Genomic DNA, 15,800 nt, shown 5'->3' on the forward strand with positions numbered 1-15,800 from the left:
TTTATCTTACATCCTCTTGAGATCTGCAGATGCGAAACTTTAAATGCAGGGTATCAAAAAAAAAAAAAAAAAAAAAAAAACCAAACCAAAAAACAACCCAACAAACAACATGAAAATTACAGAGCTTTGCAGTCAAGCACTATGTGCCTGTAATTCTACAAGAGAAGAGATAATTTTACATGTTGCTTACAGACATCCATGTGATAAAAAGAAAAATAATAATCTTCTCCACACACAAAAAAGCAAAGATTGCTATCTGCATTTAATACAAAGTACAAGAAAATGAAATGTGCTTTAGTTTCTATGCAATAGATAAGCCTTTAAAACGAAGCTCTAAAGGGGCATTTCTATGAATAAAGGAAACTGTAAACTGAATATCAGAAAATGTTTCCTAGCTCTTAGATCTGGCAAAAGCAGACACAAGAAATGACACAACATGAACTCTAAACTTGAGAAATTAAACTGTATTGGCAAATCATCCAGAGAAACAATCTGTAAGAAAATCCTGTATAACTTAAGAAGAGTCCCATCTGCATCTAATTCTACAGTTGTCTGATAAAATACCCTGGTACATCATACCCAACTCTTTTTTTTTAATTTATTTTTAAATTTTTAAATTTTTTATTTAATAATCAATTGCAGTGGAAATTGTGTCTCAAGAAAAAAAAAAATTATTTCAACTGGCCAGAAATTCTCTCTCTGATACAAAAGTCTTCCTAGTTTAGGATGTAGCTGGCCCTATATCTAGGCTGCTCAGAAAGAAAAATGAGTAGCTTTTCGCTCTGAAATGTCAAATTTATTATAAGCATAATATATTATCATTAATTGGTTTCCAATACCACGTAGATGTCCCAGCAGAGACTGAAGCACAAAGGAAGAGATATCCTTTATTCTAGAGATCTGACAGGATGGAGATCAAAAGGGAAACAAAGAAAGAGATTTGTCTAAACTGAAATAGGTGAATAAGGTTGGATGAGACCCTAGGTGCCCTGGTCCTCAGGGGCTTTCTGCAATCCACCACTCTTTTTCGTGTGACCTGTAGAAGTGTTTTGTGCCACCAGACTGTGAAGAACAGACACTGGAGCAAGGTCTAGAGTTCAGGAGAAAAAATTTACACAGAGTTCAGGAAAGTTATATTAAAATGTACTCACGTTCAAAGACAAATGTAGCAGAAGTATATTTATTTAGAATGCCACATCCATCTAGATCTACATAAACCATGTACAATATACCACACCTCAGCAGCAACAGTAGCATTGTGTACATATATTTGTATACCATGAAGAACAATTGGTTGTGTAACTTTGCATGGAAAAGGAACCGGGTTTTACAGTATCTCAAAGTGGGTCAGTGCTGCACAGAAAAATACAAGGAAGAGGAAAAGCTGCAAGACACAGAAGGATTCAGTTGCCTGAGATAAGCAGGTAGGGTGACTTTATACATCCTGCCATACTTGAGGCCTCTGTATGGGACAGAGAGATGACACAGAGGAGTTGCAAGAGACTCACACCTTTCGGAAGAGGAAGATGGAGACCAGATGGGATAATACCTGTCCTGCTATTGGATGACTACATGGGAGAAGCACATAACCAAACCAAATTATTTCTGAAATCACTGTTCCAGATTTCATACTGCCTTATCCTGGCATCTGCAAGATGAGCTGTCTACACAGCTACTGCACCTACACAAATGAGTCTATCCCAGTGTAGACCTGGGACGTAATTAATCTGACCAGCATTCACTTTGTAATGAAACCATTTGTGTCCTGAACACTGCTGATTTTCAGGAGGTGATGAGCTTTATGGTGACTTGCTCAGATGTAGACATCTACGTCATAGAAACAAACAAAGTTGCAGTGACAATGAAATCCCACCCGGTGTCCACGTTGTGCTCACAGGGCTTGGGTCTAGCTGGAGAACTGTCAGATGAATAAGGAAATATGGTCTCTGAGAAAAAACTGAAAGAAATTAATAAATGTGGGAATGGTAGCACTCTTCAGATACAGAAACGACTTCTGCAGTGTGAAGGGGAACAAAAGGTTCCTCAGGCCAGTGCCAGAGGGTTTCAATCAAAGCAAGAACTCCAGAGAAAATCAAACAAAACAACAGCCAACCAAACAGGCCCTATTTTGAACAATGTGGACAGGGAAACATCAAGCAGCCTGTCTGGCAAGTTGTGATGATTCCATCACTGGAAATCTATAAGAAGACCTTAAACAAGCATCTGTCAGGACTAACACATCTGCTGTTGATTCCTCTTAGCACAAGGGGATGGACGAGATGGCCTCTGAGATCCCTCCCAACCGTATGAGTCTGTGACACAGAAATGAATAATTCACTCTTTATCTTTGCAGAGATGTGGAAATAAATAATAACTGAAAGTCTAATCTTAGCAAAACTCAGAACACTAGGAAAAACACATATAAATCATTGGTAAGCCTGTAAGATAATTTGTACTGCATTGCTAAAGTGCTCAGCACCTAGACAGTTAGTCAGCTTTTCATAATACCCCAACTACCATTCAAATGTCAAGTGAAAACAGACTTGCCAAGCCTACCAACCAATGGTTTAGAGAATTTCTAGGCAAACTGCCATATGAATTTTGAAAAATAGAGCAAGTAAGGTGGAGGAATAGTCCCTTCTAACCTGTAACATGTCAGATCTTTGACTGTACATGATCCATCATTGTGACAGAGACAACTTTTGATTAATTTATAGTCCATTTTATTGCTGAATCTACTTATTGCTTAGTCTGTGCTACAGTCTAGCCCAGCCAACCCCCAAAACTAAGGGAAGAAATAGATATGTGAAGTATTCTCCCCTCAAAATAGCCCATGATAGTTATTCGCATCAGTATTATTTACTCTGGGAGTATGTGCTTGAACAAAGAAGAGACTGCACACAACAGATTAAAAACATTTGTTTTAAAAAAGGTTAAACTGTGTACGAATAATTTATTCAAAATGTTCTATGTAATTAGCAATACAGGAAATATTTGGTAATAACTAAACTATTACTGTGCATTTTCTGAATTAACATAAGAGCCTCTACTGTCAATCTCTATGAAAATGGTATAAGAACTCAACAGCAGTTTCTCAGATAACTGCTTTTGCATAAGCAGCTTTGGTGCTTCTGAAACTAATTTGGCTGGATTAACAGCACCAGGTGCCCTAGATATGAATACTATTTTAATTGGTTTTAATATTACTTTTACTGATTGGTATCATTGTCAACTGCTGTCCTGAAGGATTTGAATGACAATACTTGTGCATCTCTTATCCTTATTTATTTCAGGTTCTGAAATGGTCTTAGTAGGAAATACACATCATTTGGGAGCTTCTTTCTCTGGTGGCCTTTTGCCTTTGGGTTTATAGAACTGTAGAATCATAGAATTGTTTCTGTTGGAAGAGACATTTATGATCATCAAATCCAGCTGTTAACCACACACTATCAAGTCCATTACTAAACCAGGTCCCTATGGGCCACACTGACATGGTTTTTAAGGGGATGGTGTCTCAACCACTACTCTGTCCAGCCTTTTCCGATGCTTGACAACCCTTTTGGTGAAGAATTTTTTCCACATATCAAATCTAAACCTCCTCCTCCTTTTTTCCCTAATTCCTCTTGAAATCACTGCAACCTGTCCCTGGCTCAGTTTCCCATATCCCTGTATTAATCAGTGCCCTTGATGCCCTTGTAAATCACTCCCATTCATTCCCAACCTCTATCTGTCCCTTCTTCATAGTAAGTAATAAAGTGAACCTTGCCACTGAATTCTGTTAAGTCACTTTTTCATAAATCTATATTAAAAATCACCTTTTCCTGATATCTTTCTTGGTGATTCTTTAAGCAACTTTAATACCTTCCACTCTCATCTTCAGTAGACATTAGGAAGAAATTCTTCACTCAGAGGGTGGTGGGGCAGTAGGGCCCTGGGAAGCTGTTAATTCCCCATCCCTGGAAATGTTCAAAGCCAGGTTGGATGGGGCTGTGAGCAACCTGGTCTAGTGGAAAGTCTCCTTGCCTATGGCAAAAGGGTTGGAACTAGATGATATTTAAGGTCCATTTCAACCCAAATCCTTCCATGATTTTATGATTTTGAAGTCTAGCATAGCATAAGGGATTAGCCATTGTCATGAAATGCAGAAGAAAACCCCTTCCAAATTAGTCAGAAAGAGGATCAAAATCTGACTTTTTCTACTCCTAACCTTTTATTCAAGATCTGATGGCAACAAAACAGGGATCAGTTGCTATCTTCCACTAAGGTGTCATTAACCAGTTCTCCACTATGATCTGCACTTTGCTCTTCCATTGTCTATAAACAGAAAACCTTTTACCCTTGCTGTTTGCTTTCTTTTTTCTCCTCCTAAGTATTACAAATCTGTAAAACCCACTTAAAGAAAACTTGAGCTGTACATCTCCTCAAAGATTTAAGATCAAGTAGACTTTATTTTGCCAAATTTTGTCCAAAGTGTTTTAACCAAATTTATTTAGAAACTCATTTGGTATCATCCGTTTCTCACTGGCAAGCAAGCCTGAAGAACATTTTTCAAATTTCTATGAGTTTTTCTGTTTGGATGCTCAGCTGGAACTATGGATTTTCAGTAATGACTATGAACACAGGCCTGCTGACTCAAGTTGGCTGAAGACCTTTGATTGTCTTTGAAGTGCAAGATGTGATAACCTACTAAACATCCCAAAAGGAGGCAGCCAGAGTTGGTGAACTTCATTGAAAATGTCTTTGTTTTTCTTCTGATTTCAGAAATTCATACCAATTAATTTTCCCTCTTGGGGGAAATGTATTCATAACCCTAAATTTGAAAATGTGAAGACTAAAGACAGCTATACCAAAAGAGGACCAAGGAAGACTCAGCAGAGTTCTCCCTTAGAAAGATTCAGAGTTATTGTTCATTGTATCCAGCTGTCAGCTTTACATTTCAGAAATGACCATGACACCCTGAGCATGCCTGCTAAACCAAATGTAAATAAAAATTCATATTACAGCCATTCTGTTACCGGGAAACCTCTATTAACAATGTCCAATTTTGCTCCAATATACATATGCCATGCTTAAGTGATTGCAGTCTGTACTATTTCCATGTGTTTGTGCACCTCCTAAGATGTATGGTGTATGCCCATTCAATTGACAATACACTAGAAAATAAAGCTTTGCAATTACAATGAATGTACATAAAATCTCTCCTGTAAGAAATCAAAGGAAATTTCTTTTTACAATATATTGTATGCAAAGCAGATGCTGATGCTGTTTTGGATGTTTAATGGTGTTTTTGATAGCTTCTACTTTGGCTGTTCTATTTGCAGAATCAGTAGAAACTGTTCTTCATTTTTAAAATGGAAAAAACTAAGAGGACTAAGTCATATGTTTGAGATAGCAAACAATTCTGTAAGTTTGGTTCTGTTTATATTTTCAAGGAAATTTAATGAAAAAAAAAAAAAAAAGAAAAAGAAAAAATCAGGTCCACAGGCTCCTTGTGATCAGCTTTTCAAACCATCTTAGATTTTCAGCCTGTGATGTACATAAATTTATTTTATATTGTGGAAAGCACTCTTCTGAGAAGAGTTTCAGCTGCTCCTTTCTGGGCTTTTTAGTACTTATGTGTCTTGAAAGAATTCTGCCATGTACTAAACATTCTGCTGAGTTTAGGGCCAATAAAGGGAAATTCAGAGCCCTCTGCTAAAGATTAGGGTCTTTACACTGGTTACATCTGGATCAGAGAGATTTCAGGAGCATGTCATAAGTATAACTGTGGCTATGTATGTCTGTCCCCAAAAATACCTCATCATCTTTCCCCTCAGTAAGGTCTTTGCTTGCAACTTTCACTTGTATTATTACTTTTCCAACTGTTCAAACAGAAATCTCGTTTTAGCAACAGCTTGTTGAGAGAACTTCATGTTTTCCCAGTATGTACTTGAAGAAGATTAATGAGTCTTACTAACATGCCAAGTCAATCTGTTCCCTTATGTCAATCAACTCCCATAGTCTTTCTGTCTCACTGGCTATATTTTCATGCAGATATACTGCAAAAGTTTAATTAAAACACTAACCACAACTGATCATGAAATACATTCCAGAGCACTATTTAAAAATAATTGGATAGATATTAGGAAAGTCTTTTTTTTTTTTTTTCCTCTTTCTTTTTTTTTTTTTTTAAATGAAGAAGCTTTCCTTCAAGGGGTCAGTGAGGACAAAGGAAAAGATAAACAATATGAATAATTTGACAGAATAATTCTTATTGAATTTTGATTTCTGTTGACAGTTGGTTCAGCCTATTTTGAAAAAAAAAAAAAAAGGCATATTTACTTGTTGCAGCCTAATTTTCTGTTGTCCAAGACTTCCAATGTATGCAAAACACTGCCATCATTGGGGCAAGAGAAAAATTGTGGGGTAGTATGGTGCTACTTATCCTACATTGCATACAACCTTAAAAACTGTAGACTTCATCTCTCAAGCAGCAAAATTTGACATCTTACAGGTTACCTTATCAGTTAACCAGGGCATGGATGAATTAGCATAGTCAGCTCTGACACAGGAAAGAGCAATGTTTTCAGAGGGTAGTAACAGGAGCTGGGGGAATCCCCAAAGGAAACTCAGTCATATTAGGGAAAAAATGAGAGACTAGACTAGAGGCAGAGGAAGAAGATGAAAATTCATCTGTGGAAGGCTGAGTATTACTTATAGACAACAAGAACCTGAAAGTCGAGAAAGTATTTTTACTTTCATTGCTCAAGTCTTGCAGTGATTAAGTGTTTTCCTCAAAACATAAGAATAGAAAAATGCAAAGGAAGTAAAAGAATATAAAGATATATATATATATATTGTTAACAACCATAATTCCTCTATTTCACTGAAGTAGGACAGCTTCTGATCTGTTTTCTAGTTATCAAGGAAGTCCAAAGGGAATGAAAATTTAATATGATCCAGAAAAGTAGAGAGTTAAGTGACTGCAGACAAATTCAACAGCTGAAACATTTATTTTTTTTTTTCATAAAAAGAAAATGTTGATCAATTAGCTTAATATGAGAATATTAAGAAGAAAGAACGATTATGCTTGCAGAGGTATTATATCACTGAGGAAAAAAATAACAGCTCTCACGTGGCCTGTTTCAGAGAACTTACATGTTGTCCCTACCCATCACAGTCATTGAAAGAGGAGTCAGACTACTCCAGGTTTTCTAGTGATTTAAGATATAGCCCTAAATATTGACAGAAGTTCCAGAGGAGAAGTTTCTGCAGGGTTTTTGGGCTTTGCCTCCTACTATACTGGGTGCTTGTAGCAGCTCTGATACTGTCCAGCACTTAAAAAGGCATCCCATAAGAGTTGCCTTTCTGTCTTTTTTTCAACCTACACTTATAGGTCAAGAATTTCAGGTAGAGCCCAGCTTGTTCTCAGCTGACTATAGGTTGATCCTCACAGTCCTGCTGGATCCAGGCTTTCACTTCAGTCCTCTAGTTTTCTTCCAGTTTCTCTGCCATCTCTTCTCTTGTCCACTGGAATGGGTAGGATTTGTTTGGAAATTGCATGGTGAAAAGACCTTTGCTCAATGCCTCTCTTTTTTGTGTGTCTGTGAGAAAAGAAAAAAACCAAAGAGCTATGTCATTGCTTTGCATGATCAGGAAGACAGACGATACTAAAAGGCATCAATATGCAGAAATGGACCAGACTACTGAGACTTCTACCCACAGGTCAGATTTTGCATCTTTGCATCTGGAGCCCAAACCTGATTATGTTATCTTGGAGATCTTACAAAGAGCAGATCATCAGAAAACTACAAGTAAAATGTCTAAAAGTCTAGTAAAAATGGCCAAGAACTTTTTGCATTTTTGTAATCTATAGGTTATGCTACTGGAGATGGTGCAGAGAATGGTGGAGTGAAATGGGGGATGAGCTCCTACTAGACCTGCTTGATATCAGGCTTCAGAATGTCAGCAAAAAATGGGATGTGATGAGCTGGGTGAGGTACATGAGTGGAGTCCAGATAGAAAGTTGAGAAAATGAGGTGAAAAAGAACAGCTGATGGCATGTATCACTGCTTAATGATCTAATCCTGCAGCTAATTAACTTCTCGGTCTTTTGGAACTCAGATTTCCATTGCTTAGGTTTGCTGGTGGACAGAAACAAGTGCACCAGCTTAGAAATCCATTTGATGTTGGGAGAGGTATAGACAGGAGGACACTGCAGGCTGAGGTTGTCTGCTTAGGTCAGAGATGATCAGATTTTTTCCAGGCACAAACACTGAAGTATGTGGGGTTAGCAAAGTTGAGCTACAACACTTCTGGTCATGACAAAACTGCTTGCTTGGAGAGCTTCCATCTGGCTGGTGTTTACACACCTTTGCTGTCTAAATAAAAGTAGTTTCTGCTTTTATGAAGTTAGAAGACCAGAGAAAGTTGTTGAAGTCCTTGAAGTCATAGTGGGAAGTTTTAAGGCAAAAAAAGGATCCATGATATGCTGTTGTTGCGGTTGTCATACCCAGAGTGCCACGTGCATTATCTGGTCCCTTGGCAGGATCCATGTGCCCCCCACTCACATTCCCCCTCTCCATGTCCCCTCCACCAGAAATGTACTCACCAGAGGCCAGCTTTTGGATTGTGGAAGGGGTCTGGCTGTGCCTGGAGAGATCTGGGAAGCTCATGTCTTGGATGATGTCACCAGGTCTGAGCTTGGAAGTGGACTGAGCCTGAGAAGTGGTGAGGACCCCTTGATGAAGTGGCCCTGGGACTTTGTTGTTCACTCAGCTCTGTCGTGCAGGCAACAGTCTGTGAACACATAGGCATTCCCTGGTGCACTACCATCCATGTGTCTTGTGGAAATCATCTTGCAAAGGAGAAGTACATCTCACAGACCTAAACAGCTCAGTCCATTATCTAAGGGAATATCTTTCTTCACCTTTTGTTTCTGAACTGAGCACTGCTCCACTGTCACAAGCCTCAGCCTTGGCATGGCTTCTCAAAGCAGTGTTTCATTTTTCAGTGACTTTTTCCATAGTTTTTCCATCTAAGGGCCATCCTCAATCCCTCCTCATGAGCTCCTGTAGCAATATGAGTAGGTGGAGACTTCCTTCAAAATCTCAATAATTTAGTTGAGTACTGCTAAAAGTAGATGTTTCCAGGAATGAGGAGACTGATAGGGTAGGAGAATTCATGATGATGCCATAAGGAATATGCCATATATGACATGTTAAGACAGAAATTGAGCATAATGACACCACCATGAAGAACTTTTCCTCCTAAATTGCCTGCCTAGGCCACTGCAGGCTCAAGGTAGAAAGCAAACAACTGGGGAGTCTGCACTCCAGTGAAGTTTTAAATATAAGGAATATGATGTCATACAACATGATTTATGTTACTTGAGAGCCTGGTGGCATGTGTCCATGGGGAACAAAGAAGTGCTGTCTCCTCAGATATTCTATGCTATGCATCAGGGGTGCCAAGCAGGATCCTGCCATGGCAAACCTGAGAAGTTAGAGACTACAGCAGTCTGCTGAATCCAGCAAGGGAGCAGATCATCTCCTCTGAGACAAAGTGAACTAGAAGAACTGTCCTCCCCAAGTTTATATTTTACTCTCTTTAATGTTAGAAGCCAAAAATGCTCCTGTTGAGGGTGAAATGACAAGTTCAAGATTTTATTAAGTAGGTCTAAGTATGTTTTTCTTCACTGAAATTTCAAGTAAGACTTCCTGAGAGAAACCTTAAGAAGGTTTTGGTTTTATTTTAAGATCTTTTGGTTGCTCTAAACTGGGGCTTTTACTGGCAAACACAAGAAATGAATGAAAGGCATTCAGTAGAATGCCTGAGGCAAAGAGCATTACAAATACCATCTACATTAATAAAAAATTGATAATTTAATTGTAGCATTGAGTAACAGCAGAAGCCCAGCACATACCTACATAAACTGCCTGTTTGTGTGGCATGGTATGTTAGGATATGTCTGGATATGTGGTCTGCAAGCTTAATGTATGAACTGTTTTTTAAATTGCTGATTATATCCTTTGGCAGGTTATAGTGAATTAAATTATTAAGACTTGTTGATTGGTAAAAAATAATCATGAATCCCGGTTTGCACAGTACCGTCTAACATAAATATTTGCCTTAGAGGTAGTAAGTTTTAAATGAGTGATTTAATATAAAGTATAGCATGAACAAAATTTGCAAATCTAATTTAAAGCAGTTCTCAGAAAATTAACTCTCATTTCTGCTCACACCATCTAACAAGGGGAGGCCAGGTTTCATCATCCGTACAACAGGTCACAGCAGCAGAAGTATAAGAGTCTCTCCTCAAACTGGTCTTCTTCTTGAAAGATACTTTCTGTATAGTCAAGTGAGATCAATACCTTGATTTACCAGAATGACACATTTAAACAAGGCACAAAACTATGTGTTAGAAGTTAACGAAGACTGAGTGCTGAGGGAATTTTTAGCAATCCATTTTCTTTAGGGAGGTGAAGCAGGTTGTGACTAATTCTAGTTTTTCCTACTCTATTTTGTAAAAGATCAAGTACATGAAAGTGATCCAGAGTTAAAAAAAGCAGGAAAAAAGCTAGATCTATTCTCTGTTAGCCTTACTGTATGATAAACAAGAAAAAATTCAGATGTGTCAGGTGCAATCTTTGTCATCTTACTGCTGCTTTTCTGTGAAATTTAAAGACAAGACTTTAGGAAAGGTCATTCAATATGTATCTGCTGAACTTAGTCAGAATGATCTGAAAGCTAAAACTAGCTTTGCACGTCTGCAATGTAACAAATCTGATACCTGGTTATAACACTGCAGAGTTTCCAGCACTTGTGTTCTAAAAGACATAAAATGGTTCATGAGTTGTAACATGCACAACGCTACTTCCTTAATAATTAAAGAAACCTCTCAGAATCTTGCTCTGGCAGGAATGATGCCACTAAGAAATACATTGCACATCTACTTTAAATTCTTCTCTAGCAATATTAGAATCTGTCCAGTAAAATGATACGAACTAAATTTGCCATAGTGCTAATTTACATTGCCATTAATGAGAACACAAGTTTTAAATCACAGACACCGAAGTACTATTGTGCATCCAGCTTATTTCAGCTCCACTCAGGGTGATAAGGCATTCTCTAGACAATTGTAATTATGAGTAATTTGTAAAAGTAATAAGAACTGCTTTTTATTACAGGCAATAAAAATCAATTCTTCATTCAATTATCGTTCCTGGCTATGATATGATAGCTGCCCTGAGTGAGTGCAACACAAAAAAATGTGAGCTAACTTCTAGGGACAAGAACTATTAATGAAAAAGATTACAGCATTCAAAAAAACAAAAAAAAAAAAAAAAAAAAGCTAACAAAAATTAATCTCAATTTCAACTTCATGATATCAAGATATGTTAATAAATGCTCGTTACTATTGCTATCATCCTTCTTTTTCTTTAAAACCCAAACTTATTCGCATAAATTTAAGCATAAGACCTATTTCCTATTTCATTGAGTCAGTGGGATAATTCTTGTGGTGAAGGTGAAGCACAAATGTAAATCTTTGTATAATCAGGGTGATGGTGAAGAAAAGAATTTTGAATGTGATTAGCTTCCATGCAATAAAACTTGAACTCAAAGTTAAATATTAGCTCAAATTTTAACATTGGATATAAATGAGGAAATCACAGATACCTTCTGTTTAATAATAGGTTTTCATGCTTCAAGGAAATGTACTTTTTTATTTTGAATAAAGGCAGCACTAGAGAAACTGGAAAGTATCCGGGGACAAGTATCCGGTTTTGATTTGTATATTTCTTTTTATTTTAAAATTTCTTCATGCAACTAGAGGGATCTGGAAACAAAGCCAAACAACTGAACCTGTCTGAAAAGTATAATTTGGATTTTTCCAGTATTTTTGCTTCCAGCAAAACTGAAATGAGGAGCAAGGGTGGCAAGTTGTATTTTGCAGCTGGAACCTGATTTTTGTTTGTGATCTTAGAACCCTAACCAGTCTGAGGGAAGAGTTGGTAAAGAAATACAGAGGCAGAAGTATATTCAGGTGCAGAAGTTTGATTAAGTTGAATATCCTTAGTAGAAAAGGACCCATCAAGTCACCAATTCCAACTCCTATACGTGTGTAGGGCACCCCCAGAATGACACCAAGTTCCTGAGAGTGTCATCCAAACACTTCTTGCTATGGTAGAACCAATATCCTCATCTTCCAGAGATGAGAATTTTTAATGGAAGTGATAAATAGAACCTATGCTACACTCCATTTGAGGATGGGCCACTTCGGTCCACTACCTTTGATCTTTCTTCTTAATAAGGAGAAGGCATGGAAAGTTTGTTTGAATTATGATTCAGAACAATGCAGTGAGCTACCCCATAAAGACTGTTTATCTTATCATAGAATCATACAATGGTTTGGCTTGGAAGGGACAACTTACAATAGGTGCAAATCTGCGGCATGAGCACCTTGCACTAGACCAGGTTGCTCCAAGCTGAGGGAGCTGGGTCTCTTTAGTTTGGAGAAAAGGAGACTGAGGGGTGACCTCATCAATGTTTTCAAATATGTAAGGGGTGAGTGTCAGGGAGATGGAGTTAGGCTTTTCTCAATGGTGACCAGTGATAGGACAAGGGGTAATGGGTGTAAATTGGAGCATAGGAGGTTCAAGTTGAATATCAGAAAAAATTTTTTTACTGTAAGGGTGACAGAGCCCTGGAACAGGCTGCCCAGGGGGGTTGTGGAGTCTCCTTCACTGGAGACATTCAAAACCCGCCTGGACACGTTCCTAGGCGATGTACTCTAGGGGGCCCTGCTCTGGCAGGGGGGGTTGGACTAGATGATCTTTCGAGGTCCCTTCCAACCCCTAGGATTCTATGATTCTATGAAGCTCCATCCAACCTGGCTTTGAACACTTCCAGGAATGGGGCATCAACAGCTTCCCAGGGTAACCTGTGCCAGTGTCTTACCAGCCTCACAGGAAACCTTCTCTTACTAATATCTAATCTAAATCTACCCTCTTTCTGCTTAAAACCATTCCTCCTCATCCTATTACCCCCGCCCTTTTAAAAAATCCCTCCCCAAATTTCCTGCATCCCCTTCAGCTACTGGGAGGCAGGTTTAAGGTCTCCCCGGGTTTTCTTTTCTCCAGGCTGAACAACTGTCTCAGCCTCCCTTCATAAGAGAAGTGCTGCAGCCCTCTGATCATCTCTGTGGCCTTCTCTGGACTCATTCCAAGAGCTCCATCTCCTTCCTGTACTGGGGGCTCCAGAACTCGACACAGCACTCCAGGTGTGGTCTCACAGAAATGAAGCAGAGGAGGAGAATCCCTTCCCTTGTTCTGCTGGTCTTGTGATACAACCCAGAAGAAAAGCAAACTATTATAATGAGCAATCAACCTGAGGATTAGATGAATCTAAATGGCTACAAATAGATTCATTTATACTTTTTTTTTAAAAACCTGTCTAACATAATGCATCACTACTAAAATAGCAGTGGATGTTAGCTGAAGTCAGGAGCCATTTCAGGAGCATTTTATTAAAAAAAACCCAAACCAATATAAACTTTGGATCATTTTCTTTTCTTCAGCCTTGTTCAGATTTTTAATCTTGCCTTGTATCTTGTTTTTCTTTTAAATGACATTTATTTTAGAAATTTAACTTTTTCTACTGAGTTCTGTATGTCAGTTACTTAAAAGGGATAAAAAGACCAATAAAATAGTTTCTTATTCACATTTATTGTAAAATTTCTAGTTTGTGAGTATTTCAAAGGTGTGAGTTTTATGCTATCATGGTAACCACATATTTTGAGTCAAGATTTCAGGCCCTCCTCTGAAAAGAGCTGTACCTATAATGACAAAAACTGTGCTACAAGTTCAATAGGAAGAAGTCACAAATTTCTTATTTTTCAAAGTTAGTTGATGGAGAGGCAAGAGGCTAAATCTTTTCATATTCTTCTGAGTATCTGAAGATACCTTGAGGAAAGCGATCCACCTGAGAAATCAATTTCTTCCACCATTCCAGTTCTACATGAATCAATACCATTGAGTAAGGTTTCATTTTTCCCAGTTAATAACACATTTGAATGAGCTGACACTCTATCAATATGTTGCCAGCTTTGAGATATCCCCTTTTAGAAAACTCATATAGCACTTATGTTCATTAAAACAATTAGCCAAATCCTTGAAATACTGTCTCATTTTTATATATTTATAGGCAGTATATCTTGGCCTTTGGTTCATTTCAGTGATAGCTCTTTTGTTTTCCAAGAGTTTTCTTCTCATTCTAAAAAGTTTATATTATTTTAGTCCAGAGTGGTGTATAATTAACCCATAAGATTGTCTTGTTTTTTTGCAAGGTTAACATCAATGTAATTAAATCAGTTTTATTTACGAAGAATGCTACAGTCTTGGGAAAACCAATGTCTAACACCTCTAGTTTACTGTATTAATTTTATATCAGGCAATGAAGTCCAATATACTGTTTCCATGATACTTTTTTCAAGGAATAAAGTGGGTCTTGTTTGAAAAGCTACACATCATCTGCATGAGGAACCATACCATGTTCTCCCCGTTTACCCTTTAGTCCTTTCAGTCAGAGAACTCTACTGATGTGTGGTGACCCAAAGGTGAGAAGTAAGGTGAATTTATGCACCTTCCCTGCTCCTGTGGTCAGACTTTGATCTGCTCAGCATAACCCCTCTGTGGAAGGTTCATTTCCTACCAAAGAAGTGTAAGGATAACTGTACCGAGCAGAAATTTGTCTCCTGACTACATCCAGAATGTCAGGATTTGGCTACAGTAATTACAAATATGCTGACATGCTTTTTTGACCAAATGTTTTTGTTTAATTTGTTTTAATTTCAAGAGAGAATAAGATAACTTGGAGCCTAATTAAATTCTTTAAAAAAATTTATTATCTGCTTTAGAACATGATTCTGCCAGCTTCAGTGCTTACTGTATTTAATAGTTAAATACCATGATCAGGAATGCCCAATACATTGATTAAAATTTCCTGTAGATATCACTGCATTATATTAAAACCAATGAAATTCAGGTTCTTTCTAGCACCCTTTCAATGCCTAGGTGATCTTTTGTTTGTCTTATTCATTTTAGATCTTAAAGGAACTTTGAACTATCCTGTCTAAGCTAGATGCCTATCCTTGATTTTTTTCTTATGCTTTCCATAGGTCAGTTTCCTAAAAAAGTGAATCCTCAAGCATCTCTTAGTGTTTCAACTCCACGACTTTCCAAAGGATGCAAGAATTCAGTCTAGTGCTCCAAAGGATTCAGATGGATTGATCTCTGGCAAAGCTCAGTTTAAAGATCAACATTTTCCCAGAATCATAGAACAGTTTAGGCTGGAAGGGACTTTTAAAGTCCATCTGGTCCACTCTCCCTTCAATGAGCAGGGACATGTTCAACAAGATCAGGTTGCTCAGCAATTTTTATAGCAATTGTCTCCCATCCCATGACAGAAAAGAGGGATGAAACTACAGGTCCTACATAAGCAGGCATGAATAGAGAGTAGAGACAGAGGCCTCTTACCACTAGTGGTTCAAAAACCTTGAAAGCAAAAACTTTTTTTTGGCTTGAACAGCACAGCTTTGTAAACACTTGCTACTATAAAATACTTCCTCTGTGTGAAATTCATTCAAAGAAATGTGGATATTTACAACACAGGCTTCCAATGTAAAGAAACATTCTAGAATGTCAGTTTAGTCAAGGGAGAAAACAGCTGCCTCACTGAAACAATCTCATCCTGCAGTAGATACCTAAGATAATTCACACCCTAGAAATGCCTGATTTTTTTTACTGATGACAGAAGAGGTC

General features: G+C 37.8%; 1 long non-coding RNA gene across 1 annotated transcript in view; it reads right to left on the minus strand.

The window, feature by feature from the left end:
• Window positions 1-1,164: 1,164 nt before the first annotated feature.
• LOC139791655 (uncharacterized) overlaps window positions 1,165-15,800 on the minus strand; it is a 49,224-nt gene continuing 34,588 nt past the window's right edge. The window contains exon 2 of the long non-coding RNA XR_011723982.1: window positions 1,165-7,583. This is a non-coding gene — a long non-coding RNA (uncharacterized lncRNA). The remainder of the gene's footprint in view (window positions 7,584-15,800) is intronic.

Source organism: Heliangelus exortis, chromosome 1 (assembly GCF_036169615.1).
Source record: "Heliangelus exortis chromosome 1, bHelExo1.hap1, whole genome shotgun sequence".
Classification (NCBI taxonomy): Eukaryota; Metazoa; Chordata; class Aves; order Apodiformes; family Trochilidae; genus Heliangelus; species Heliangelus exortis.